The following is a 27,520-nucleotide window of genomic DNA, read 5'->3' on the forward strand; positions in this document are numbered from 1 at the left end:
CTTTTGTGAGTTCTTCAAACCCAAAGGCACATTGGCATTTCAGTTTTTAGAATTCAGATCAGGTCTGTAGAATTTTTTTCTTATTATAACTAACTAAACAAACTATCATCTCAGAGTTTCAGAATTTCCAACTAGCAGGGTATTGGCATATCCTGATGGTTTGATACTCTAACTTTCATTTTACATATTGAGCTGTGTTCACTTAAGTGCTGCCAAGGTTCTTCAAAGAATTTGAATGAAACTCCTTATAAAACAAACAAAAAATCCATTACCAGCAGCCTCCAAATTTTGTAGACTTGACAAATGGCCAACCTGGAAACTTAAAGGAAATTTGCTGTGCTGACAAGTGGCTCTTGTGAAGGCGCTGTTTACTTAAATGAGGTGTGTATACACTACACTATAACAGTTTTGGAAGTCTAGGATCAGTGAGGCTGCTAATTAAAGTACAGCAGCAATCCTGTGTGTTTTAGAAAGGATTTGTAAATCCAGTGCTGTCAGCTCACTCAAGATCTGAATTCATTATTATTATAATGTTTCAAGTTGTGTTCTCTGAGTCAGCTGATGTGGACCATCTGAGCAGCTGCTCTGTGCTGCTAAGGCTTACAGGCACTTGCCATAGAAGAGGCTCAGCAGCAGTTACTCTTATCACAGTTTGCCCCAGCAGTAGTCACCTACTGCAGTGACTCCATTGAAAATTCAAGAGAGGAACACTATGATATGAAAATCAGAATAAATTTTATACACGTTTAAAGCTGAAATTACAAACCTAACATACATATGCAGAACCATAAGATATTGACTAAGCAGATTAGAATTGGAAAGCTACTTAATAAAAGAAGTCTTTGGCAACTTATGTTGAAATGCTGCAAAACCCCACTGGGGTTAAAAACTTTTTGAAATAATTATTTAATAAGAAATCTGTTCCCTTTCCAAAGCATCTTCCTCTTCCCACACAAGCTACATAACTTGATGTATTCAGTCTTTTTGATAGCACTTGAATTTTTCTATGCACAGTAATTTTAATAGCCAGTAGTGTAGTTTTCTGCTGCAGATAGACCAGCTGAGTGGCCACTGTTCTCCAGTTCATTTGCAAACAAAAGCTTTCAGCAGTTTTGCAGTAACACAGTATGAAGGAGGGTGCCATTTTCTTTGCTTTTTAAAATCTAGCAGCTTCTTTATAATTTCTGACTCTGCTGGTGGAGTTGAAAGACTTATGCAGTTGGACACTCCTAAATACTTCCATGGTCTCATTTCAGAGCCCATGAAGAAATCAGGAAGTACAATAGAGTTTAATTTGTAACTGAACAACTAGCAATTTAAAACTGGCAACTGATCAAAAATGGAACCTATCTGAGCCCCTTTCTAGTTCAGGAGAAATAGGTCAGACCCACATCTCCAGATCCAAAGCTACGACTCTGCTTTGAGTCACATCCCAAACCAGAAGGAGCCTGCTCAGTGCAGCCATAATCTCACAGCAGACATTTGCAAGTGATTTTGATCTAAGATGATGGAAAGCTCAGGACACCTAATTTTGCAAGGAGAGCTTGTACTATTAATTTTCTGAAACTATGTACAAAAGGGTTAGGAATCACCAAGTCTTTTACAAAAAGAACAGAGCCAATAACTGAAACTCTCCTTCCCACTATGCTCCTCCCCATTGCACAGACTTCTTGCACGCACAATAAACGCTGCTATGCGTTACACAAAATACACATGTACACACTATGTCTGGGATGTACCTAGGACTGCCTCTAAACCCCATGCCTGCACACCTCCACAAAAACAGCTCCTTACTATCCTGTCCCTTTAGCTCAGCCCTGTCCACCCTCCGCCCCTCAGATTCTGCTCCCCAGCCACATACCCAGCTCCTGCTCCACAGGACACCTCCACCTACTTATTACTTCCCTGCATCCTGTTCCCTGCACCTGCTCCTGATCCTCCAAATCTCCTTCCCCTTCATAATGCTTGGAACCTCTCTGCCTCTGCCAGTGAGATGCTCCAGGAGCTGGTGCAAAAGTTGCTGGTTCTGGCTAATGCAGCTCTGTGCCAAATACCAAACCAAGTCTCCTTTCTCCTGCAGTGATAAAGGGGGCCAGCCAGGAGGAAGAAGCGGCTGCCCCTAGCTAGTGGGGGAGTAGCCACCAGAAGGAACAATAGTTCTGAACTGCTGCTCCTTGGTTCCAATCGTATGCAGAGGCTTCACATACAGCTGCATGATTTGATCATTTCCAGAACCAGCTCTGCTTGCAAGATTTCTGCCATTCCTGGTAATCTGATTTTATGAGATTTTTACCATTTTGTTGTTCCTGCCATAAAATTTCCTCAAGGAAAACCTACAAGATTAAGGCGCTCTGAAATCCATACCGAAAGGCTAGCCCTGGTTGGAATGTGAAGCATAGTCTAAACCTAATCTCAATATGAAAACTATATGCCTGGTCCATCTCTGTCTAAAACTGAAGTACACCTACTAAAAGCAGACAAAAGGCTAAAATCTGTTCATTTTAGTCACATCACTAATCCCATTGAAGTTAGCAGGACTAATAGAGAGAGTAAGATGAGTAGAATGTGTCTCAAATATTTTAGCAGCAAAGAATCCTGTGGCACCTTATAGACTAACAGACATTTTGCAGCATGAGCTTTCGTGGGTGAATACCCACTGTGTCGGATGCAAGCAGTGGAAATTTCCAGGGGCAGGTATATATATGCAAGCAAGAAGCAAACTAGAGATAACGAGGTTAGTTCAATCAGGGAGGATGAGGCCCTGTTCTAGCAGTTGAGGTGTGAATGGCTTGCCAACTACAGAACCAGTTTCTCCTCCCTTGGTTTTCACACCTCTACTGCTAGAACAGGGCCTATAGTCTATAAGGTGCCACAGGATTCTTTGCTGCTTTTACAGATCCAGACTAACACGGCTACCCCTCTGATACGCAAATATTTTAGTTTGAGTTACTTGTGAATACCACAGCCCCTGTTGTGACTTTCATACCTTACAAGAAACACATTTTCCTTTTGTGGACCTAGTTTTCCTAGGGTTCTGCTGGTTCAGCCAGATCTACCATGCAACAATGTCTTATCCAGTCAGGATGCATGAATTTCAAGCTGCTCTTAATACCAAAAACAAGCTGCATGTGCACACACACATGACAACCACCACCACCTGTACTATTTATGCTGCCTGGTAGGTGGAATTTAGGAACCTGTTGATTTGTGTAAGGAAGTGAAATGTTGATAACACCTTCTCTTGCTCTTTAGCGGGTGGATTATATGTACAATAGTTGTCTCTTCTGCAGAACAGAATAGAGGGTGCAGATACTAACTCAAGGATAGAGACTCCAGTGATAAATAATTAATAATAATAGTCCTTTGTATCCACAACCTCCTTCTGCATCAGATAAAAATAACATTGTTAGACTTTTTTTTATAATAGAAACATTATCAATTAAAATTGTTTTTCAGACATAAGGTGAAAGAACCTACATATCTTTTCTATCACATTTCCCTCTTTGTACATTTCAAAAGATACAAAATGTCTCAAAATAATGGTGTGCATGAGAACGTGTTTTTATCCATATTGCCCAAAGAGAAAAGAATTAGAGCTTCCTTTAAGCATCACTGAAATCTGAAAGTGTAGGAAGAGGGCCCCATTTACAAACAGTATATTTTCCATTTCAAAAGTTATGTAATAAAATATATATTCAGCCCCACAAACCTTTGCAGGTTATTGTTACCCTGCAGCTCACTGAAATACTGGGAGAAATTGCCTTTATGGGTATTTCCTGTTAAAATGCTATAAGAATGTTCATTCTCTTGGTATTTTAGTGAACAATAAGTTGATGGCAAGAAGATTCTGCTCCTGGAAAGGGAAAAGATTCTATTTAACTTTGTCAGGGTGTCCTAAAGGAATCCTGCATGGTAATATTTATTTCTTCTGGGAGACATTCTACATATAGAAAGATCTCAGGCACTGGGCAATGATAGAGAGGTAGCTCTGAGCTCAAGTACCATTTTTTATGGCAGTTGCTAAAGTAACAGCATTTTTTCCTCTAGAATAGCTGAGCAGAGACATATAAAGCAGGTGTAACTTACTAATGCTGCACCCTTTCATTTTAGCATTTTTCAAATTGCTTTAATGAAAACAATATATATTTTTTTCAGTGAATGCAGTGCATGTGAAGGGTTGCTGGAGAATAAAGTCCTGCCATATATATTTATCTACAGATGAGTTACAGTAAGGGAAGCAAACAAAATTTCTCACACCATCTTGCCAATGTCATTTAATCCTGATCAGGAGGGATTCGTTCTAGAGATGGAGGACAATGCAATATTTTATGGCCTAATTAAACCCTTTATTTCTGGGCTAATAATGCTAACTAGCATCAATTGTGATGTGGATACTTGTCCATTAGAAACTGGACTGAGACCATGAACTAATTTCACATAAGCAATCAAATGGATGGCAATTGTTTCATTTGCAAAGAGTAAAGCTGAATGCAGGTTAAGATCAACAAATGGAACTCTTGTTAAAACCTGTGGATTGCTCTGTCCATGTGGCTGCATTGCTTCTAACCTAACTCCACCAGTTCTCTATTTCCCTTTTGTTCCCCCTCAGTAACAGTCCCTTCAGGGAATATTGTCCTTCTGACTCCAGTTCTATGGATCATGATACATCTTCTGTATTTTATAAATGTTTAAAATCATTACACTAAAAACCAATAATTGATGCCTAGTCCCCCAACCCATATCCCTTCAGCCAGAGATTGCTAGTACACAGATGGATTGGAGTCTTGTCTTTACCACATACTCATCTGGTTACGTACCCTTTGAGATAGTTTTGTCTCCTCAACAGGTAGCCACACCAGGAGTGACCTATTTCTATTTCCCTCTCACCTGTCTCCAAGTCTAGCATGTTGTCTCTCTGTGGAGTCTCCTCCCTCCCTGTGGGGTTGGCCTCTTTCATAGTCACCTTGTATGAGTTGGGTGCCACTACACCCCTCCTTGATTGTGTGGTGTGACTTTCAAGGTATCTAGGTAAGGTGTTCTTAAATGATTCTCAACTATTATTCACATTTTTGTCACGTGATTGTCTCTAGAAGTCTGTGGTCTGATCGCACCGCGTGGCCAGAGGTGTACTGATGGAATCGCTCCACTCCAAATACCACAGCCAGAAGATCTTTTTGTATTTGGGCATACCACTGTTTAGTCTTTGACAGGGCTCTGTTGGCATAAGCAATCATCTGCTCCTGCAAAAAAGATGCACACAATCCTTTCTCCAGTGCATCACACTGGAGTGTCAGTGGCTCCTAGATGATAATACTTCAGGACAGGGGCATCCATTTCTTTCAGCATATCAAATGCTTGCTGCCGGGGACCTACCCAGTCCCACTCAACATTCTTCCTTGTGAGCTGATGTATGTGTTCTGCTACAACACTCAGATATGGACTGAACATGGACAAAACATATATCATTTCTACCAAGTGCCGTTTCACACCCACTGGAGCTGGCATGTGTCTGTTTGCTTTGATCTTGTTAGGATCACTTTCAGTCCCTCTACTGTGAGCAGATATCCAATGTGTGTCACCTCATTCTGCTTGAGTCACACTCTTTCTGGGTTGAGATTTATGTTCGTGTCCCTCCATCATTGTAGAAAAGCTTGTAGTTTTCTGACATGGTCTCATTCAGGTTCTGTATCATTGCTCCCTTCACCTACAAGGAGGATACCATCTGCACTCATTTTCACCTCAGGAAGCCCTTCCAGCACTCATGTGAGTCTTCTCTGGACCACCTCTGATGCTGAGCTTATGCCTATGGGCACGCTCTGCCATCTGTAGCAACCAATGGTGTTGCAAAGGTTGTTGGCATGCTAGGACTCTCTCTAGGCTTATGAGCCAAAACCCATCCCTGACATCACAGACTGTAAAGATTCTGGCTTTGGAAAGTTCTGGCAAGATGTCATCAATCATGAATAGTGGATAATGACATCTTTTCAATGTCCAGTTCAGTGGTTTTGGGTCTATGCAGATGCTTAATTTGCCTGACGGCTTCACAATACTGCCTACCCAGGCTGTATTGGTCTATACATGTGCTTTGATACACCTGATCTTCAGACTTTTGAGCTCCATGCATACTAGATTACACAGTGCTGCTAATATTTTCCTTCATGGTAAGCACACAGGTTCCACTGGGAGGCCCACTACCAGTCACAGCTTTTCTTCACCTTTGGAAAATATCCCAGATGCTTTTAAAATTGTCTCCATTGTCCATGGAACTCCCCCTTTTTTTTCTGCTTGTACTGTAGATATAAAATTCTGACACTTCACCCTGTTCAGATCCATGGCTTCTATGGCTGAATTCCCCAAGTGGGGTCTACTCTGTTTACTATCCACCACCACAAACTTCAGTTGGACAGTTATTTTTCAGTTTAGTTACTGTGAGGTCACATTTTCCATTATGCTCTCATTGTACTTAACAGATTGTATCCTCTCTTTGTAATGGGTTTGTTTGAGTCCAATTCACCCTCACAAATCACATTACAGGAGACCCCACTATCCAGTTGAAATTTTGCAGGACATTTACCGATTAACATTGTCACATGAAAGAAGGTTGGTATTGTCCCTTGTTGATTTCCTGTCCCAACACCCTTAACCTGCTCTCAAACTCAAGGACAGAGTCATGATATCAGCACCACTATTTGATGTGAAATCCTTCTTTTGTACAAGTCTATATTTTTCACCAGGGGTGAAAGTAAGTTAAAAGACTTTCCGGTACACTGGAGTCCTGAGCAGAGGTGTGGCTTCAACTGGAAGAGGACCTCTCAATCACCCCCGGAGCTACCAGCTGCAGAGGTGGCTGGGAGCCCCGGGGCTGAGGGGCGATTTAAAGGGCCCGGGGCTCTGGCCGCTGCTACCACAGCAGAGCCCCTGGCCCTTTAAATCTCCGCCTGAACCCCGCTGCCTAAGGGGTAGTGGCAGCAGGGCTCGGGTGGCGCTTTAAAGGACCAGGAGTCTCTGCAGTGGCAGGAGCCCTAGGCCCTTTAACGCACCACCCAAGCCCCGCTGCCGGAGCCCCGGGGTAGCGGCGGCAGGGCTCTGGTGGTGATTTAAAGGGCCAGGGCTCCCTGCAGTGGCAGGAGCCCTAGGCCCTTTAAATCACCGCTGGAGCCTGCTGCCACTACCCTATGGCTTCGGCAGCGGACTCAGTAGGCAATTTAAAGAGCCCTGGGCTCCAGCCTCTGCAGGGCGCCCCGGGCCCTTTAAATTGCCAGCCTGGGGAAGCTGGTCTGGTCCGGCACCCTAGATCGTACCCGCTTACTTTCAGCTTTGTTTTTCACCTTCCTCTACTCTTATACACTCTATTGAAATAGTTCAACTTGACACATTGCTTGCAATGCTGTCCTAGTGTGGGGCATGTCTCCTTTTCCCAATCATGGTGTTTCCCACAGTAAATGCATCTCATTATGGATATGGAAGCCTGGTCACCGGCTCGCCTTTGCTGTTGTTCTTCTCAGTGTGCTGTGCCTCCTAGGGCTTTCATCCTTTCTTTTGAAGCTTCTACTGCATGCCCCAGGAGTAAGCATCTGTCTAATGTGAGATCAGCTTCCAGAAGCAGCCACTCCCAAAAACAGTGATTCCAAGTGCTGTAGACTATCCTGTCCCACATCAGAGAGTCTGTTAAGTCCCCAAAATTGCTTGCAGCAGCCATAAGGCAGTAACAGAGGGAGTCTATCTCTCCCCTTCAGACTGGGCTCTAGAGAAAAACCTATGTCACAGTACAATTTCATTCTCCTTTCAGAAGCAATAATTCTCCAGGGCTCCTAGGACTGCTGTGAGGTTTGCAGCAGGGGTGAGCTTCGGAGTGGTGCAGATCTTTCTGTGTTATTCCCTAATAAGATAAAATAATAATTTTATTTTTCTGCTGTTGTCATCCTCCTGCATGGCCAGGCCTGTGTACAGCTCAAACTCCTCTTTCCACCAGCTCCAGTGCTGGGCTAGGTTTATGTCCGTAAAATCCAGGGCTCCAGGGCACTTCAGCCCAATTTCCATGGCTCACGCTGACAGCTGCTGCACTACAGAGAACCCATATCTCAACTGCTTCTCCCATGTTTCATTAGCAAAGAATGAAATTGAATGCAGGTTGAGTTGAACATGTGGAACTTTACTGAAACTTGCGGATTGCTCTCTCCATGTGGCTGAGTTGCTTCTAACTCCACCAGTTCTCTCCCCAGTAAGAGTCCCTCCAGAGAACATGGGCCATCTGAATCCAGTTCCACTGATCATTATACAGTAATGACATTTGATCCCTACCAACCTGGGCCATATTTGACTTGGTGAAAGGCTTTGTATTTAATTGTCAATCCCGTGAGCCATCAATGCCGTTCTAATTGATAACTATTTTGACAATTTTTTGTCATCAGGTTTGAATCTTATTTTGGAGTTTTGCAAATGAGGAAACTAGAGACCCATAAGAAAAAGTAAGTTTGATAAATTTTAGGATGTGAGAAGTTCTATGGGATCATTTAAGTGATACCTTTTCATACAAATGATGTAGATTATGTAATGCCTTTTTGTTAGTTGAGTAGGCCCCAAACTTTGTTTTGCCTTTGAGAAAATTAGGAATCTATATGGGCTAGTCTAAGCAACACAAACTTTCATATCTTGAATAGCCTTGTCAATCCCTGAAGATATAGTCAGTCATTGCAGTGTTCCTTTTGAAGGCAAATTGTGGAAGGCAAACCCATCCAAACAAAAATATAAATTAGAACTTGATTTTAATTGCTTACTAATTATAACTTTCAACTACTCTATAATTTTTATTCTGTCCAAATTGATGTACTAAATAATAATCAAAGGGCTTGTCACCAAGGCATGGCAAAGCACACCAGAGGGGTGGGACTTGTAAAGCACACTAATGTGCTGAACTCTAGCTGCCCTGCATGGACCCTGCCGGTGTGCACTACAAAGTACCTACTTAGCGTTAATTTAATGGACTAAGTTAGCATGAACTAGGTACCTTTCAGAGCACGCCAGTAGGGTCTACATGGGGCAGTTAGAGCATGCTAGAGCTTTTCACAAATCACTCCTACTGCACATTACCATTGCAGTGTAGAAAAGTCCTAAATCATCTCTCCTATCTGTAAAATGGCAATGATACTAACCCCCTTTATAAAGCATTTTGAGATCTACTGATGAAAAGTGCTATAGAAGAGTCAGGCGTCATCTGCCAGAATGTGTGGTTTTCTTAAAACATACTTTTTTTGAGAGACACTTAAATTGACTTCAATTACAAGTAGTACAAGAGTAGCCTTACTAACACAGACCCCAATATTGCAGTTAGAGCCATGCAGGTGAACTCTTACCCTCACACGGAGCTCCAGTGGGGTCCACCTGCATTAGTCCAATTATACGATTGGACCAAAGAGAGTTTCCACAGAAGTCAATCTCCAAAAGCCACATTCAACTCAATGGTTACAATGGTCAGCATTACAATCTAGTTCTCCTCTTTCTATCTTCTTTAATCCCATTAACTATGAATAATAAGGAAGCAGAGAAGAAAAAATGAGAAAAAACACATCAATAAGTAATTGCATATGGTGTCATTTTAAATGTAGCATTACTCAACACGTAAAAGACTTAGATGACTTTGTCCAAATTCCCAGTGGGTTAAATTAATGCAGAATTTGGGCCCTGGGTGCAAGAGATGTTCAGATACAGGGCTTAGTTTATAGAAGGGATCTTAAACAGGCAGCCCGTGGGCTGCATGCAGCCCACAGAGTAATTTCCTGCAGCCTGCCATAGCTCCCTTCACCCCCCACTCCCAGCCTCCACACCCCCCCGAGCGCCCCGCGTCTCCGCTCCTCCGCCTACCTCCCTGCACTTTCTGCCACCAAACAGCTGTTTGGCGGCACTTAGGACTTTCCAGGAGGGAGTGGGGAGGAGGAGCGGGGATGCAGTGCGCTCAGGAGAGGAGGCGGAGAAGAGGCGGGGCCGGGGCAGGGATTTGGGGAAGGGGATGGAATAGGGGCAAGGAGGGGGCAGAGTTGGGGCAGGAACTTTGGGGAAGGGGTTGGAATGGGGGCAGAGAAGGGGCAGGAGGAGGCAGGGCAGGGACAGGGCCTAATGGAAGGGGTGGAGTGGGGGCAGGGCTGAGGGCAGACGGGGGCTTTTGTATCTTTGTATGAAAAGGTGTAAGTGATGTGGCCCTCGGGCCAATGTACTAGTCCTCATGTGGCATTCGTGGTGATTTGAGTTTGAGATCCCTGGTTTATAGTCTACTAAATTACACAGAGATATCGAAGCCCAATACTATATTTGAAAATAATCTGTGCTAACTACCTGAATTTAGTTTACTGGAAGCACTAGTTTTTTGACTATTTCTTGATACAAAACAACATTGAGGGCAAAACAATTGTATTATAATTTTGGTCTTACTTAATGTATCCTCTACTGCCTGAGTCAACATTAAATTTGATGGATAGCCTGCCTTTTAATAAGTGTTATCTGGGACATGTACTTAACTCTAAAATATCTCTCTTTCCTCTTCCTGTTTGTTGTAAATGGGAATATGCTGAATCATTAGGTATGGGATTTTTAAATCAGCTTTGTAGCTTTTCTCACATTTATGCTAGCCTTTTCCTTTAATTATCTCTACATTATTATTCTTGGCTAGGTTGCACTTTCCATCATGAACTGTTTACCTTCCAAACAGGCCTTGCTTCCTTCTTATCTTTGCTGGCTTATTGATATTTCCTATTCCAACAGCTCTTTTCCTCTCTGAACACAGTCCATGAACATTCTCCTCCTAGGCAGCCATATCCTCACCTTCACAGCTCACTTCTCTCCCTCTTTCTGTCTCTCTTTTGAATAACAAGCTATTTCCTCTCTCATTTCCCCTCTCAGAAGATGTTTTTGGACCAGTTCCCAAAAATCTCTGGCATTAAATTATGCCCATTCCACTTCTGTGTTTCCTATGGGCAGGCTTCCAGATGTGTTTCATCAGTGTAGGCCTCTTAGCCTGCAATCCAGGGGTAGGTATTTGGGGTTTTTTTAGTTTATTTTTAAATCATATTCATTACTCAGTTAGCATTCCTGGCAGCCCTGGACAGCAGTGACAGGGTTTGGTGGTGCTTGTCCCGCTGGCGACAGGCTTTGTGGTTCATGTTTTCAAATCAGTTGCAAGAAGTCTGTTGTGGTATAATATGAAACCCCGGGCTTCCTTTTTTATTACAAGTGAAAAGGCTATTAGACTGAGGAAGGAAAATGCTGAATCAGTTATATCTACCCAGCTAAAACACATTTTTCAATTTACTGAATAAGTGTATTATCCAATTATCTTCATATCTCTAACAAAGTTATGGGTCACCTGGAAATAAGTTCAACAATTCTAGTCAAAACAAGAAAGACCAGTAAAGAGGAGGGTTCTGTTAGATAAAATTAAAGGTTAATTCCTTTAAAATGAACAGCTCTGGAAGAAAACACATTTACTTTGCTTCTGTATTATTTTAAGGAATTTGATTTTTGTCTCCTCTTCAGTGGTTATTTAAAAATATAATAAAAGAAATAAACTTTTGCTGATTATCTAAACATTATTTTTAAATGACCTTTTTAGAAAGAATATTTTAATTTATATCTAATTCTTGATAGCCATATACATTTATCCACTTACCTAACAATTGCACAGTATTGTCACAATGAAAGCAAGGGTCCTGTCAAATTCAAAGTGAATTAAGTGCCTTCGTATTTGAGGGTTTATGTAGTCCTGATCTTCAGCTTCAAATGCCTGATACAGAACTGAAGGCCTGAGTCTTTATTCCATTACACCAATGTTATGCTGGCATAATTCACTGAAATTAGCGGAGCTGCACTGCTGTAAAACTGGTTTAACTGAGTGGAGTATCAGACTCCTAATCTGAACAATAAATTGAAACACTCTTAAGAGTGTGTCACTTTACATGATATATTTAATTTGAAAAAGACAATATAAGAGCAAAATTTTACCAAAGGATCACTGTAACTTCAATGCATTGTCACCTGCTGACTAAGACGAGGAGTTGGAGGAGGTCTAGAGCCGTGTTTCTCAAGCATTTTGATACCAGGGACCAGCTTGCTGCCTTCCTAAACTGTGTGTCCAGGAGATCTCAGGGACCGGCGCTGGTCTATAGGCTGGTCGTTGAGAAACGCTGGTCTAGGACAACTACTAACAGAAGTTAGGTCAAAGCTAATTCCCTGAACCTTACTACATTTAAAATACCTGAGCTGCACACAACTCATTTTCCCAGTGATGGATGGAGATACAGGAAATCAAGGGACAAGGAGCCCAATCCTGATCCCATTTACACCAGTATAAATCAGGAGATTTAAGTCAAAGGAGTTACATCAATGTAAAACTAATGCTAATACATCCTAGGATGATGTTTGCTTTTATTTTATTATTTTTTTGTAATAGTATTACATTGTGATCCACAAAACCCCCCAAATCCTTTTCTGCAGTACTCCTTCCTAGGCAGTAATTTCCCATTTTGTATTTGTGCACTGGATTATTCCTTCCTAGGTTTAGTACTTTGCAGTTGTCAGTCGGGAGAAGGGAAAAGGGAAAGAAGAAAACTCTATCAAAAGCCCAGAAACGTAAAGTGGTTTAAAGCTATTTCCTCTACATCAAGATCAAGCTGCTTCTTCTCCCTGGGAGGCTCTACACAACTCTTTTCCTCCCTACGCATGAGAACATAAGAACGGCCATCCTGGGTCAGACCAGTGATTCATCTAGCCCAGTATCCTGTCTTCTGATAGTGGCCAAGGCCAGTTGCTTCAGAGGAAATGAACAGAACAGGTAATCATCAAGTGATTCATCCACCGTCGCCCATTCCCAGCTTCTGGCAAAGAGAGGATAGGGACACTTCAGAGCATGGTTTTGCATCCCTGCCCATCCTGGTTAATAACCTATCCTCCATGAACTTATTGCGTTCTTTTTTTAACCCTGTTATAGTCTTGGCCTTCCCCGCATCTTCTGGCCAAGAGTTCTACAGGTTGACTGTGTTATGTGAAGAAATACTTTGGTACTTTACTTTGTATCATTTACTTGTACATCTATCCTTGTGTCTTTTTGTACTGCCCTGCACCCTCTCCAACCCACCAATGATGCCACCCATTTTTCCCCACAAACATCCTCATGTTTTCTTCTGTGCCATCCCTCACTCCAGAATGCCTGTGTAAACTACTTAATAAAGCCGCTACCCTCTCAAGAACTATGTCTGCCATAATACCTACAAGAAATCACCATCCAGTAATGGCTAGGTAGAGGGACAGTGGGGTTTACTGATCTTTATTTATAAATGTATTTATTTTAACTTTTTTAAGTACTTCACAGCCCTCAAGTTATTCACCTGGGTAGTTACTGTTATGCTTGTCCTTTCTCCCTATCTTCGCTCCTATTTTTTTCTTACACTCACTTGTTGCATCTTGTCTTAAATTAGAGGGTAAATTCTTCATGGCAATGATCATGCCTGCTATGTGGTTTGGGTTTTTTTACAAAGCCCAAAACAATAGGGCCGTAACCTCAAATGGGGCCTTTCCTTGCTACAGGGATAAATGTTAATAATCCCTGAATAATCAGTGTATCAAAAATACCTGGGATTACATATTGACAGCAGCCTAAATAGTTTCACTATAACATGTTCCCTACTTTCCCTCCCTCCTCCCACACAAACAATTCAAAAACTTTCAGTTTAAGATTTTTGCATGTACAGAATAATTTAAAACCATTCTCACCTCTCTTTTATGTGATAAAACAAAGCATTTTTATCCTCTTTGCTATACACATTATATCTGAAACTTTTTGTTGCATTAAACATTTTTGGAAAATTATTTAAAAACTTTACTGAGCAATTTTAAAACATTTGGGGGCAAGGGGAGGGAAACCCAGAGACATTAAAATAATGTTTTGGAAGAAAACATGTGTTTTCCTGTTCTGTAATATAAGTGTCTGACTCAGACTTATCATCCCATGTCTTGTAAGGCATATTCCCTAACAGAATATGACAGAAAGAATGTGTAGTAATGGTTATATGGAAATGTCTGGGTTTGTGAAATTCCTACACACTTGCAGAAGGTCCATGTATGGGATAAGAGGTGCATGTGATGTCAAAACTGAATGATGGCTTTCAATGACTGTACTAAATCATGACAGCAGAATGTGGGAGCTGAATGATAACAGAGAGAAGACCATGAAATAACAGAGAACTCCACCGTGTATTACAGTGATGACATGCATATATAACACTGGCTCTTCTTCACAAGTGGTGAATAAACCAAATACATGTGATCAATATGGTAGGGTCAGAGTGGAAAGATCCTAGCACTCTGACCTTAAGGCTGCTTAGGAACATATGAAATGACACAGTGGATCAGGCCTGTGGTCCATCTGTTCTGTATCCCAACTCTGACAGTGGCCAGTTGTAGATCCATCATCAGAGGAAGTTTGTTCCTAACTCCAAGAAGTTGGTGCTCAGCTCTGACTCTACAACATGACAGTTTAGGCTCACTAAATACTTTACCATATTTATATAATGCTATTATAGATGTTTTCATTAGGCATTTGACTTATCTGCTTTTAAATTGAACTGTTGGCCTCATTGATGTCCTGTGGCAAATAGTTACACAGGTTATTTGTGTAAGCAGGTACTTTTATTTTAAATTTGTTGCCTTTCGGTTTCATTAAGTGTCTACTTGTATTATGAGAAAGAGTAAGTGGGGAAAATATGATTGACTTTCTGCATGCTGTTCATTATCATGCTTCGTGTCCATCCTTTGGGTCTAATCCTGCTCCATAAAAGTCAGTGGGAGTTTTGCCATTGATTTTGCCATTGGAGCAGGATCAAGTCCTTCATTTCCTCTCTAAACTAACAGACGAAGCTCTTCAATCTCTCTTTATATGTTCATATCAAGTCTTTCCATGCCTCTTACCATTTTCATCACTACTTTGTCTCAATTAGATACATAAATAATTAGTAAAAGAGATTCTTCCACATAGTTTAGTGGGTTTAGTTTGTTTGTTTTGGGTTTTTTATCTGTTCCCAGGAGTTTTGATACTTAAGCCTGCAATGTGATGCTTGCAAATGGATCCCTACATCCATATAGAGTTGAACAAAGTCAGCTAAACTCTGCATGACTGCAGAAGTCCACCCCTGAGGATCAGATAGTAGTTCTGGGGCCTTGATTTGTACTAACAAAGGACTCAGTCCTGAAAAGTGCTGAGCACTCTGGGCCAGTCCTGCAAAGTACTTATACACATTATTGTATTTTTAATAACAATAATAACACCTCACACTTACGCAGTACTTTTCATCCAGCCATCTCAAAGCACTTTCCAAGAGTGACTAAACATTTAGAGATGGGGAAACTGAGCCAGAGAGATTAAGTGACTTGCCCAAGGTCACATAGGAGTCAGTGAAAAAGATGGAAAAAGAACCTAGATCATCTAACTCCTAGGCTTGTGGTCTATCTGCTAGACAGCTCTGCCTTTCCCATCTAGGGAAAGTTTTGGTTGGCTTTTCTTGAGAGTATGAATAAAGTATACAGATGACTATATCGATTGACTTTTGTGCTATGTACCTTACAAATGCACATGGAACTACAGCACTTTGCCTAGAATATTGAGACTGCTGGATGTGTAACTGTCCTGTAATTTCTTTTTAAACCGAAGAACGCCTTAGAGTTTTCTAAGCACAAAGACAGTGTGTGGCAAACGTTTTGCTACTGCTGTTGTCTTTTTACACTGAATATACCATTTAAAGCCTAAAATTAACAAAATACATATCTATCCTTTGGGCCTGGGGTGGACGGTAATGAAGTGTCTGGATTGTAGTAAAATAGTTTTCCTTATCGCCAACTACAGAGTCAGACATTTAGTTGGCTGCCAGCAGATCCAATCATGCTAAATCCCTGTGTATTAATGGATTTAGAGTGAGGGGTCGGGAAAGGCAAAAATTCAGATTTCTGCTTTCCTACCCTTCAGTGATTAATGTGAGTTTAGCACCTGGGAAAGCATCATGAGCCTTACACCAAGCCACAGTTTGTCTAGAAAGGCTGGCACAAAAAATAAGCAGTAAAAATTGCTGTACAGCATCTGAATGGAATATAATTTACAGAAGCATTATAGAGTGCATTACTGGTTTTCTTTAGTTTTCATCACAAACATAGCAAATCTCCTGAAAAGAAGTAATAAGCAGCATCTGTTTGGCAATTCTACCCACTGAGAAAAAACACTTGATAAAGTTTGTATGGTGAGTGACACCTTATTGTTGGAGTAGCACCATCTTGAGAGAAGCAATGTAATGTGACACAGAGAAAGTAGGAGAACAAAAAATATTTATAAGAGATGGACATTGGTAAATATAATCAAGATGCTCACAAACACATGTTGCATACTAATATTAAAAATGTATATGTATTTAGATATTATTTTATAACTGAACCCTCATGGGTTGTTCTAAATAATCTCGTATAGTGAATATTTCCTAAAGTCCCATTTCCTTTGACCAATTTCTGTTATAATCCATCTTGCTGAGTATTTATACAGTGCTCAACACCACAATATTAGCATACTGATGATGATGAACATGTCGGTGGTGACACAAGTTATTTCAAATGAGCTTCTTCCACTTTCCAGCTACAGTGCTAAAAAAGTCTATAATTCCCAACTGGGGAGGAGTGAACCAACTATCTGATCATCATCCCTAAATTATCCTTAGCCCTTTCTCCAACTGAACGCAGCTTAAACCTTTTTTAAAAGTTTGTATATGGAACACCTATCTCTTCTTGTCTCCCTGCCTCCTTCCAATTCTGCCTCTTTCTATTTTTTCCATTTCTCCTCTCCATCCTCTCTACCATCTATCTTGTGTGATACCCTTAGCAGACTCATTACCTTTTACCCTCCATCATCCCTTCCCTTTGGTATCTCACTGCTCTCTTCTAACAATTCCACATAGATTCATCGATTCCAAAGCCAGAAGAGACTACTCTGATCATCTAGTCTGTCATCCTGTATATCACAGGCTGTAGAACTTCCCTGAATTAATTCGTATTTGAACCAGAGCATATTCTTAAAAAAGCATCTCATCTTAATTTAAAAATTTCCAGGGATGGAGACTCCACCATAACTCATGGCAAATTGTTCCAATGGTTAATTACCCTCACTGTTTGTTTTACATGTACATTTTATTTTCAGTCTAAATTTGTTTCGCTTCAGCTTCTCACATAAATTCATTCCTGCTCCACACGTCTGCAGTCTTCCCACATATGCTTTCCCATAGCGTCCACCAGGTAAGCCACCCATAAAAAATGGATTTTCACACCTTCTTTTCCCCAGACTTACCAACCTGTTTACTCTACTCCTTGGATTATAGAGGACCCAGGTGACCTCTCTCTCTCTCTCTCTCTCTTTTATGGCCCAGAGACCAGCTCCTCTTACTATATTTTACAAGTTCTGCCACTTTTCCTTCAGATCTGCATGCATGCTAGAATGAAAGGGATGGGAAATCCAGAAGGACGGGAAAAGAGGAAAGAAATCTAGTGGTAGATGGGTGGACTGCCTATAGCTCATTAAAGACAAGGAGGATGAAAGTTGCAGGCCTCCTGGAGATGGGAGGAGATCACAGAGATTACTGGTCCTTGAGGAAAAGGGGGAAGAACAGACATAAGAGATAGATGGAAGAGGATGGGAGTGTCTTGTAGTCCAGTCAAATAGTCACATTATTGGATAGTTTTCTGAACTAAAGTTCCAAATCGTTGAGGTTCACTCATCACAGTTCATGACAGCACATTCAAAAACCAGAGATAGAAAACATTTAAATATATGTGTATGTTCCTTCTGAAATGCAGCATGCAGCTGTTCTGTTTTGTGTCTGAAATAAGAAAAAATCAAAAGAACTGTACTTCAGTAACATAATGAATTCCCTGACACAGTGAATTTTTTTCATGGCAAATGGGAATTCACTGAAAGGTTGTTTATCAGTCTTAAAATATAGGTATATTTGTTTTAATTAGCACTATCAACACAGAGGTCTAGTCTCCCACAATGAATGCTAATGTTCACAGGAATTATTCCCATGCATGAATAGGGCCTGGTCTACACTACGCGTTTAAACCGATTTTAGCAGCGTTAAACCGATTTAACGCTGCACCCATCCACACAACAAGGCCCTTTATATCAATATAAAGGGCTCTTTAAACCGGTTTCTGTACTCCTCCCCGACGAGAGGAGTAGCGCTGAAATTGGTATTACCATATCGGATTAGGGTTAGTGTGGCCGCAAATCGACGGTATTGGCCTCCGGGCAGTATCCCACAGTGCACCATTGTGACTGCTCTGGACAGCAATCTGAACTCGGATGCACTGGCCAGGTAGACAGGAAAAGCCCCGCGAACTTTTGAATTTCATTTCCTGTTTGCCCAGCGTGGAGCTCTGATCAGCATGGGTGGCGATGCAGTCCCAAATCCAAAAAGAGCTCCAGCATGGACCGTATGGGAGATACTGGATCTGATCGCTGTATGGGGAGGCAAATCTGTTCTATCGCAGCTCCGTTACAGAAGACGAAATGCCAAAGCATTTGAAAAAATCTCCAAACAGAGGCCACAGCAGGGACTAAGCACAGTGCTGCGTGACAAGCATAACGGAAAGCCAAAGAATCAAATGGACACTCATGGAGGGAGGGAGAGGGTACTGAGGACTCCAGCTATCCCACAGTCCCCGCTGTCTCCGAAAAGCATTTGCATTCTTGGCTGAGCTCCCAATGCCTGTAGGGTCAAAGACATTGTCCGGGGTGGTTCAGGGTATAGCTCGTCAATTTACCCGCCACCCTTCTCCCCCATGAAAGAAAAGGGGAAAAAATTGTTTCTTAACTTTTTTCAATGTCACCCTATGTCTACTGAATGCTTCTGGTAGATGCAATGCTGCGGCTGTGAACAGCAGCATCCTCTCGCCTCCCCTCCCCGGTGGCAGATGGTACAATATGACTGCTATCCATCGTCATCATCAGCCCGTGAATGCTCCTGGCTGGCCTCAGGTGAAGTCGGCCAGGGGCACCCCCTAGAATGGCATGTAGCTCATCATTTCTGCGGGATCTGACACAGAGCGACTATGCTCTCTGGTACACTGGTTCTCTAGCACACTTGCCCCATATTCTAGGCAGGACTGACTCTATTTTTAGATACAACATAAAGGAGGGAATGACCCAGGGAGTCATTCCCATTTTTGTCTTTGCGCCCCCGGCCGATCTCAGCCAGGAGCACCCATGACAGCAGCAGACAGTACAGAATGACTGATAACCGTCATCTCATCACCAATTTACAATGACATGGCAGACGGTACAGAACAACTGATAACCGTCTCTGCTATCTTGCAAAGGCAAATGAATGCTGCTGTGTAGCACTGCAGTACCGCCTCTGTCAGCGGCATCCAGTATACATACGGTGACAGTGACAAAAGGCAAAACAGGCTCCATGGTTGCCATGCTATGGCGTCTGCCAGGGCAATCCAGGGGAAAAGGGCACGAAATGATTGTCTGCCGTTGCTTTCACGGAGGAAGGAATGAGTGACGACATTTACCCAGAATCACCCGCGACACTGTTTTTGCACCATCATGCATTGGGGTCTCAACCTAGAATTCCAATGGGCGGGGGAGACTGCGGGAACTATGGGATAGCTCCAGAAATCGATGCTAGCCTCGGACCATGGACGCAAACCACCGAATTAATGTGCTTAGTGTGGCCGCGTGCACTTGACTTTATACAATCTGTTTTACAAAACCGGTTTATGTAAAATCGGAATAATCCCATAGTGTAGACATACCCTAGAACTCATAGTCCATAACACATCCTGTTTGAGTCTGTCTGACAGCAGCCAATTTAAGACATTAAGCAGGTAGAGCTATCATGAAAGTAGATGCAAGCCTCTTAGTAATGCTTCTGTGATAGGGTGTTCACCCCAGACTCATCCTCAAAGGGTTAATGTAGATTGAGAAGGGGGCTAACTAACCTGACAAGTCACAGCTGAGAGGAATCAGGTGACTAAGTAATCCCCTGACTGAGAAAGGGAGCCCTGCTGAGGAGGATCACACTGGGCTAGCTCTATAAGGACAGGAAATTGGAAGTAGAGGAGGATGCTAGGAAAATTTAATTCTGGAAGAAGGAAGGAGTGTTTAGAGGCTGCAGAGACAGGTAGCCACAGTTACTCCCTGAGAGGAGGGAGTTGGGAGTAGGGTGACCAGATAGCAACTGTGAAAAAAAACAGGGGTGGGGGGGTAATAGGCGCCTATATAAGAAAAAGTCCCCAAAAATGGGATTGTCCCTTTAAAAATGGGACATCTGGTCACCATAGTTGAGAGGCTGGCAAACCCCAAAATGGGAAAATACTAGATAGTAAGGAAAGCGCTCAGGGAAAGGCAGTAAGGTCCTGGAGGGAACAGACCTACTCTGCAAACTAGAGAGTCCCTGAGCCAGACCCCAGAGTAGAGGGTGGGCTTGGGTTACCATTCCCATGAGGTGGTGAATGGGAAGACTGCCTAGGATTGCAGAAAGAAGACTTTGATAACCAGGAAGGGGAAAATGTGTGCAATGACCTGGCTAGAGGGCCGTGTCACAAAGAGGCAACAGCAGTTTGGGGAGTGAGAGAGCAGCTGCTGACCAAGACAGAGGGATGGAGAGATGGCGTGCCACCGTGGGAAGTAGTATCAACCTCGCAATGCTAATCCACAGAATGTCCTGGAGGAGGAGCCATTCTAGCAGTGAGTTGAGCACCCTGTCACAGCTTCCTGCTGTAGTTTATTACCTATTTATTTTTACATCACTAGATCTGTATCAACTCCCACTGATTCCAATGGCGTTTGGATCAGACCCTTATTCACCAAGACATAGACTCATACATCCCATGGCCAGAAGAGACCATTGTGATCGTCTAGTCTGACCTCCTGCATAATACAGATCATAGAAATCCTCAAAAATAATTCCAGAAAGAGGTTTAAAAAATTGATAATGCGCTACCAACTTGTATCCAAATGTTCATTTTCCCGTCTCAAGTATAGATGCAGTATTGTTTCAGCCACTATCAAGTTTGTATTTTCCATCAGAATAGCAACTAGGAACAGTAATGGGGATATTTAAAGGAAACATTTTTTCAACAATTAGAAGTTCCCAATCAGTGGTGCACACAATCATAATGGTACTTTGGGACTGGTATTTTAAACTAGTGAGGTGTTGAAAATCAGCTGCTGTGCTCACAGAATTTCAGCAAACCCAAACCAGCATCTTTTGTTCTCATTTCTTCAGGTTCAGGAGAGGTTTCAAGTGTGCCCAAAACCTGAAACTCCAAGCAAGACCAGTTTCATTCATAACCAAACCAAGTTTCAACCCAGAAAATTGTTTTATTGTGTGTGACAAACAAAGCAGCTTCCTCCTTACCCAACCCATAATGCCCCAACATAAACTTAGTGTGTTACTCCTTCATCATGCGATACTGTTAAAGTCTTGACTATGAACTTAAAACCTCTGATTTTGGTGGGCACTAACTGGATCTAATTACATTAATTTTTGTACATTAGGGAGGAAAATTTGCAGCAAGTTAGGCAATCAAACAGAGGAACAAGTTTCAAATGCTATTTTGACTCAAGTTTCCTGTTCAGCTGCAGAATAGGTAGAGTTTGCCTAGTGCAGTGTAGGCTTTCCTGAAGTAGTTTCACCTTTTAACTAGGTGTGTTTATTCTCTCATGGGGAATGAGATATAAATGTACAAGCCAAGCCCAGTTGACCCTTGGCTTCCTTCACCATTAAACCACTCAACATCATGAATGGCTTTGAAATGTGTACCACTGATTTTTAGGGACTGGGGAGAGATCATCAAACTCATTGCACTTTACCCTATATTCTAATCTGCAAGTTGAAATAGATTCTTGTTGCTGAATAGGAATCTCTGTAAATGGCCATCTAACATACAAACAAATAGACATATAAATAACTGGTTTGTTCAGGTCCTCAAGTAAATCACTAACATTCTTTAATTTAATTTGCATGCTGCTTATTTGGATTTCTATTGATGAACTTCACCAGAGCTAGAGATTAGGAGAGTGTTGGCAAAAGAAAAATATAAAGACTTCTTCAAACCACTCAAAAGCCAGAAAGGCTTGACATTTCATATCTGCATGGTATGGCTTGTACTTGTGCAATGCTTAATCCAACTGAAATAAGAGGAGCTCCTGGAAGCTTATAACGCTTGAAAGTTCTTTAAAAGCAGAGTCTCATTATGTCAAGAGGCAGGAGAGGTGGAGATTAAATGAGGCATATGGTCTTCTGGGTCTTGGAAGTTGGAAGAAAATTCCCTCTTCCCATCTACCACCACCAGCAGAATACATCCACATGGAAAAAGAGGTTTTTTATTTTTGGAGTAAATATAGATCCAGTTTTCTCTTCTCTGTTCAAAATGTGTGAGATTTTATAGCCCAGTGCTAGACAAGCTCAATACCTGATTGAAATAACCTTAGAGAAAGCTACATATTGAGGGCTGAATTCAGACTGCTTTGTGGAAGTACATCTGTTTTATATGAGACACACAATCTGTCTCATTCCAACCTGCATTTCTGGGTCACTTGAGACATTCAAACTGAACTTATAATTAACAGCTATTTTTAAACAGTGAAAAAATAGAGCACTGGTAAGGTACAAAAGCATTAAAATTGCCCCAGTTTTGCTTTTCAATAGGACACACTACTGCAATATGCTTCAAGATCAAAGAGAGCTCAGAAAAAAGAGACAGGCCGATCAGTGGGGATAAATTGTTCCCATTATGATGGTGTAAGAATAGGGTTCTTTCAATTGAAACAATTTAATAACCACATTCATTACATTGGTGTCCACTTGGTTTTATCTGAGCAGTTTTTGCATAACTGGGGAGCAAGTTCAATTGAGCTTATTCTCTAGAAATTAAGATGTGCAGGGTTTGACATTCAGAAATTAAGCACTAATAGTCGGCAAAGCAGTTGTCTTGAGATTCCCCCTAGATGTAGCTAGATCTGCCTACCACTAATTATGTCAAATGCAAATGTAGTCTGTAAAAGACACACAAAAAAATTTCATTAGCTGATTTCAAGGCAGTTAAGGCTACACCCGAATGATGGCAGATATCAGAGCTTCATATTTTGAGTGTATTTATAAAATCACTTTACAAAAGCATGAGTTAAATAGATACAATGTTACTGCTTGTAAACATTTTCCTCTACCATCAACAGTAGAAGTATTTTGGGGGGCAATCTTTAACAGTCCTAAGCAAAACAACCACACAATGTCAGCAGGGTGACATTTCCAGCAACAATTTCATAAAGAATAAGGGAGTCATTGATAGATTTCTTTTTAATTCCAGTGCTGACTTCATTAGCAGACACCTATGTATAAGAAAAGAGTTGAATTCTCTGCCAACCAGCTTCGCTGATAATGATTAAGTTTGCCAGTTCTCAACTGCACAGCAGAGGGTAATGTATAAAGTGAAGTACAGTTTATCTTGAAACACTATAAAAATACTAAGAATGGTTCTACACAAATGTCCCCTTGTTATTCTAAAAAGAACCAAATCTAGGGTTTGCACATGACATATTCAACCTACCCTATCCATTTCTGTCTGCAATCCTCACTAGTAAATAAAATATACACAGGAACATTTAAAAGACATTTCCCAGTGTACATTGAATCCTTTCTTGTTTTCTCACTGCTGCCAAACCAGTGAAGAGTAAAGAACTGTTGAAGCATGCATAGGGTGGCAATTTCATAATAGCACCATTTCTTCTCTCTCTCTTTTTTCAGAAGACAAAGTGTAAAAACGGTGAAGTTATCCTTGCCTCAGTGAAAGCTTTTAAATGGATGGCTTTTCCAGAAGTAACAGTGCTTCTCTAACTCTGCTGTTTCCCCACTTGGGATTTGCAATATAAAACCATACAGGGACTGGATATTGAGAGAAAGAAATAGACTTGTACAGATCACTGGAAAGATAAATATGCCATATAGATCAATAAATAAAAGCTAGTCCCCCCCCATACCCCCAAAAATCAAACTCTAGCAATTCAGGCCAATTAAGATGTTGTTTACTGCTCATGTGATTGCTAGTTTGATGCTCTCCTTATTCATTTTTACACTGTAGGCATTTGTTTTGTTGGAAGATATACAAGTGGTTTGTAAAGAGAAAATGATATAGATAGATTTTTGTCTTATAAAACTGTTAATCTGTGCTTTGTATTAAATATATACTATGTTTTTTTTATTTAGACACATCACTAGTATAATTAAAGTATGCTCGCTTCATTTTTTCAGTAAGTCGTTTCCAACTCTAGAGCTCAAATAACAGTTCAATTGCAGCATGAAATGTGGTTATAATAGCCTAAGACCACATTTCCTGAAACTAAAACATGGGAGATAATAGTGTGAGGGTACAAATTAAATGCAAATAAAACAGATTCCCCATTGTTGCTAATCCCTGGATTGGATTTCAGTGAGGAAATTAGCTGTAATGTTTAACCTCTTTGTATAGTAATCATTGACATATTATCAGTTACATTTTCAGAGTTTACATAGAAATTATTGGATAGGGATTTGAAAAAACCCACATGTCCATCTCTTTAGGAATCAAATGGTCATGTCTAGGGTAAATAAAATAGAAATATGTAGCTCCAACTGCCTCAGGATATTTATGACAGCATGCAATAGTGACTGACTAGTTTTCTGATTGATAACTACTTTGATTATCAACCTGCTTTTACTTTGAAGGTACAACCTAATTTAGGCATTGTCTATACACAAAAGTTTAACATCATTTTAGTTTAATCTGTGCAAACCCCCTAATGTGAACACTTAAATTGGTTTATGCCTGGTTTAGATCAATTTAGCTGAATTTGGAAATTTATGGAGTAAAACTAAATCAATATAAGGCAAGATTAAGTTGATTTAGGAGTTTCCACATTTCAACTATATAGATTTTAAAACAATTTAGTTAAACCTATTTAGAAGACACCTATGTATGCAACTTTTGCATATACACAAGGCCTTAATATTAGAGGGAGGAGTCAGGAGATTTTAGAAAGTTCCTGTTTGGGGTATGCTTTCAATCAGAGCATTTTACATTACCATGATGGCCTTTCCTTGTGCAGTTGTTGCCTTCATGTCAGAAAATCGTGTGCCATGATAAATTGATGGCTCAATTTATATGGTGTGAATAGATTATATATACAATTAGAAAATAATATCAAGGGAATTTAGGTGACTCACCTTGGAAGTCTATGCTGTGTCACGAAGTATTTGATACTAAAGTCTGAAAAGATCATTGGGCAATTTTTTCTTTGAATTTTCAACTATAATTACATGAGCAGAATGTTTTGTGAAATATGGATTTTTATTTTTTTGGACATACAACTCATGATTTTATCTCTTGATCTTTTGGCAAGTTCTGCTGTGTTTGGTGCATCTCACAGGCAACAGCTGAATTGTGTGAATAATTTTTTTCACCATTGGCAAATCTAGTGTAAAACCATGTGAAATCCTGCTAAATCCAGCTAGGTTATCATTTGTCTGAAGAAAGTTCCCTTACCCTCTCAAGTCCTACCTTGGCCTTCTAGAGGGCCCTTAATCATTAGCAGATTGGTAAATTAAGCTGCAACATTTTCTCAGCCGGTAGTGGATTAACGACCTGGTCTAAAGCCACTGAAATCAAAGGAAAGGCCTGTTGCCTGTTTTTGACCAAAGTGGCTGTCAAAGTTCAGGGCTGTGAGGATGTTCCAGTCAAAAGTAGAAATTCCTGAAGTCCGGTATTTTCTTTGATGCAGTTGTACAAGGAATGTACAAAGTCCTGCTTCTCCAAATGCAAGAGGAAACAAGAACAAAAGGAGCAATTTCTTAGCTTACAGCCCCCAAGCCTTCGTAGTCAACACCAGACCCCAAAAGCTTTCTCTGGCTTCTTCTCACCAGCTACAACCCCCAGCAGTCGTATGTGCCACAGTGGATTTTGACTATTGGTGTTTAGCAGGATGATTGTATTAAATTTTAAGAACTGGAAGTGATTTAAATATATTCTCTTTCACTGCCCTTCATTATGCTGAGGATGTGATAGTCTGTACCCCATGTTCATTCCTTTTTCAAGACTATGATAAATTTTGTACAGACTATGCCTTGTAAGGGATCATTTGAAAACTCATAATTTGCTGATCATTGTTGTCCTAGTAAAATGTGTGGCTGGGACTGGGAATTTGCTGGTGTTGCTCTGCAATGTAATTCGTGGCTGGCCATTGCACTCCTACAATATAGCTGGGAGTAACTTACATGCTGGGGGCAGTGTGTAGGCAGACCAGAAGTGGCTTCTCTCACAGCAGAGCAATGTAAAAGGCCCCTCAGGCCGGAGAATTGAGGGGACACAGCTGTTCAACAGTCCAGATTGTACCCTGGGTAATGTCCCAGAGGGCAGTAGCATTGCAGTGCACATATGCAGTTGCAGAAGATGGACAGACCCTTATGTAGAATAAACTATTGACTCTCATGGGACTCCAACATAGTGCCAAGGGCCCCTATTATGGCTGTCTTGAATCTGAGCTACAATGAGATGTTTCCCAACATCCATTAACTAACACTCAGGTCCAAACATTACTGATGCTGTTATCTGTTTAAGAAGGCTTACACAGTAACTGTGGTACAGGTGCCATAATACACAGGTACCCACATATCTGGAATATCTCAAAGAAGGTAGAAGTTTTAGTTTTTGGTTTTTTGGTTTTTTTTTCCTTCATCCATGGCTCAAAGGTAAAGGAAAGTAGTCCTCACTCCTGGGTGAGGTTTTGGTTTAAAATTGCTCCCTCTTTCGGCTGTGTATCAAAAGGCCTTGGGAGAATTATGTACTATGATAAATTTTGTACAGACTATGCCTTGTAAGGGATCATTTGAAAACTCATATGAAGCAGCAGATTGAACAGAAGGATGGTGTAAAGAACACCAATTAAGTTTGGCTTAGTAGAAAGCTATTAATCGCATAGCACTATGGCAATAAAAGTCTGTTCCATCAAGTATCACAGATCTTCTCTGTACATAGTATGCATGGGATACACACTTGGTCAATGTCATGAGAACAAACTGCGGAATTTATTATAAATCAATTATTGGTAAAATATCTAACATCATGGTTATGCCCAAGCAAACAGGCTGCTCTTACATCCTGAGACACCACAGCTTTGCAATTCTGCTGTCATGCAAAGTGCTGAGGAAAGATGAGGCCTCAGTTTACCCAAGGTACATATGGCTGAATCCCTTCAAGCAACTTGCTACCAGAAACCTGGCATGTATTAAGACAGGGCCCAGACCACTTTGCTGACAGAATGCTGACTATTAAATCAAGCATTGTAAATCTTGGTTTTGTTTGTTTTCAATCTGACATTGTGGCCTGTGCTCTGTCCAGAGCCATAATGACTTCAGTGAATGTTGCTTCTGCATTCAGATCTGCTTTTCTATCTGACTAGTTA

At 41.1% G+C, this 27,520-nt stretch overlaps 1 long non-coding RNA gene across 1 annotated transcript in view; it reads left to right on the plus strand.

Moving 5' to 3' along the window:
* Positions 1-6,533: 6,533 nt before the first annotated feature.
* LOC120408644 overlaps positions 6,534-27,520 on the plus strand; it is a 38,877-nt gene continuing 17,890 nt past the window's right edge. Inside the window, exons 1-2 of the long non-coding RNA XR_005600843.1 lie at positions 6,534-6,600; positions 8,412-8,468. This is a non-coding gene — a long non-coding RNA (uncharacterized LOC120408644). The remainder of the gene's footprint in view (positions 6,601-8,411; positions 8,469-27,520) is intronic.

Source organism: Mauremys reevesii, linkage group 6 (assembly GCF_016161935.1).
Source record: "Mauremys reevesii isolate NIE-2019 linkage group 6, ASM1616193v1, whole genome shotgun sequence".
NCBI classification, from domain to species: Eukaryota; Metazoa; Chordata; order Testudines; family Geoemydidae; genus Mauremys; species Mauremys reevesii.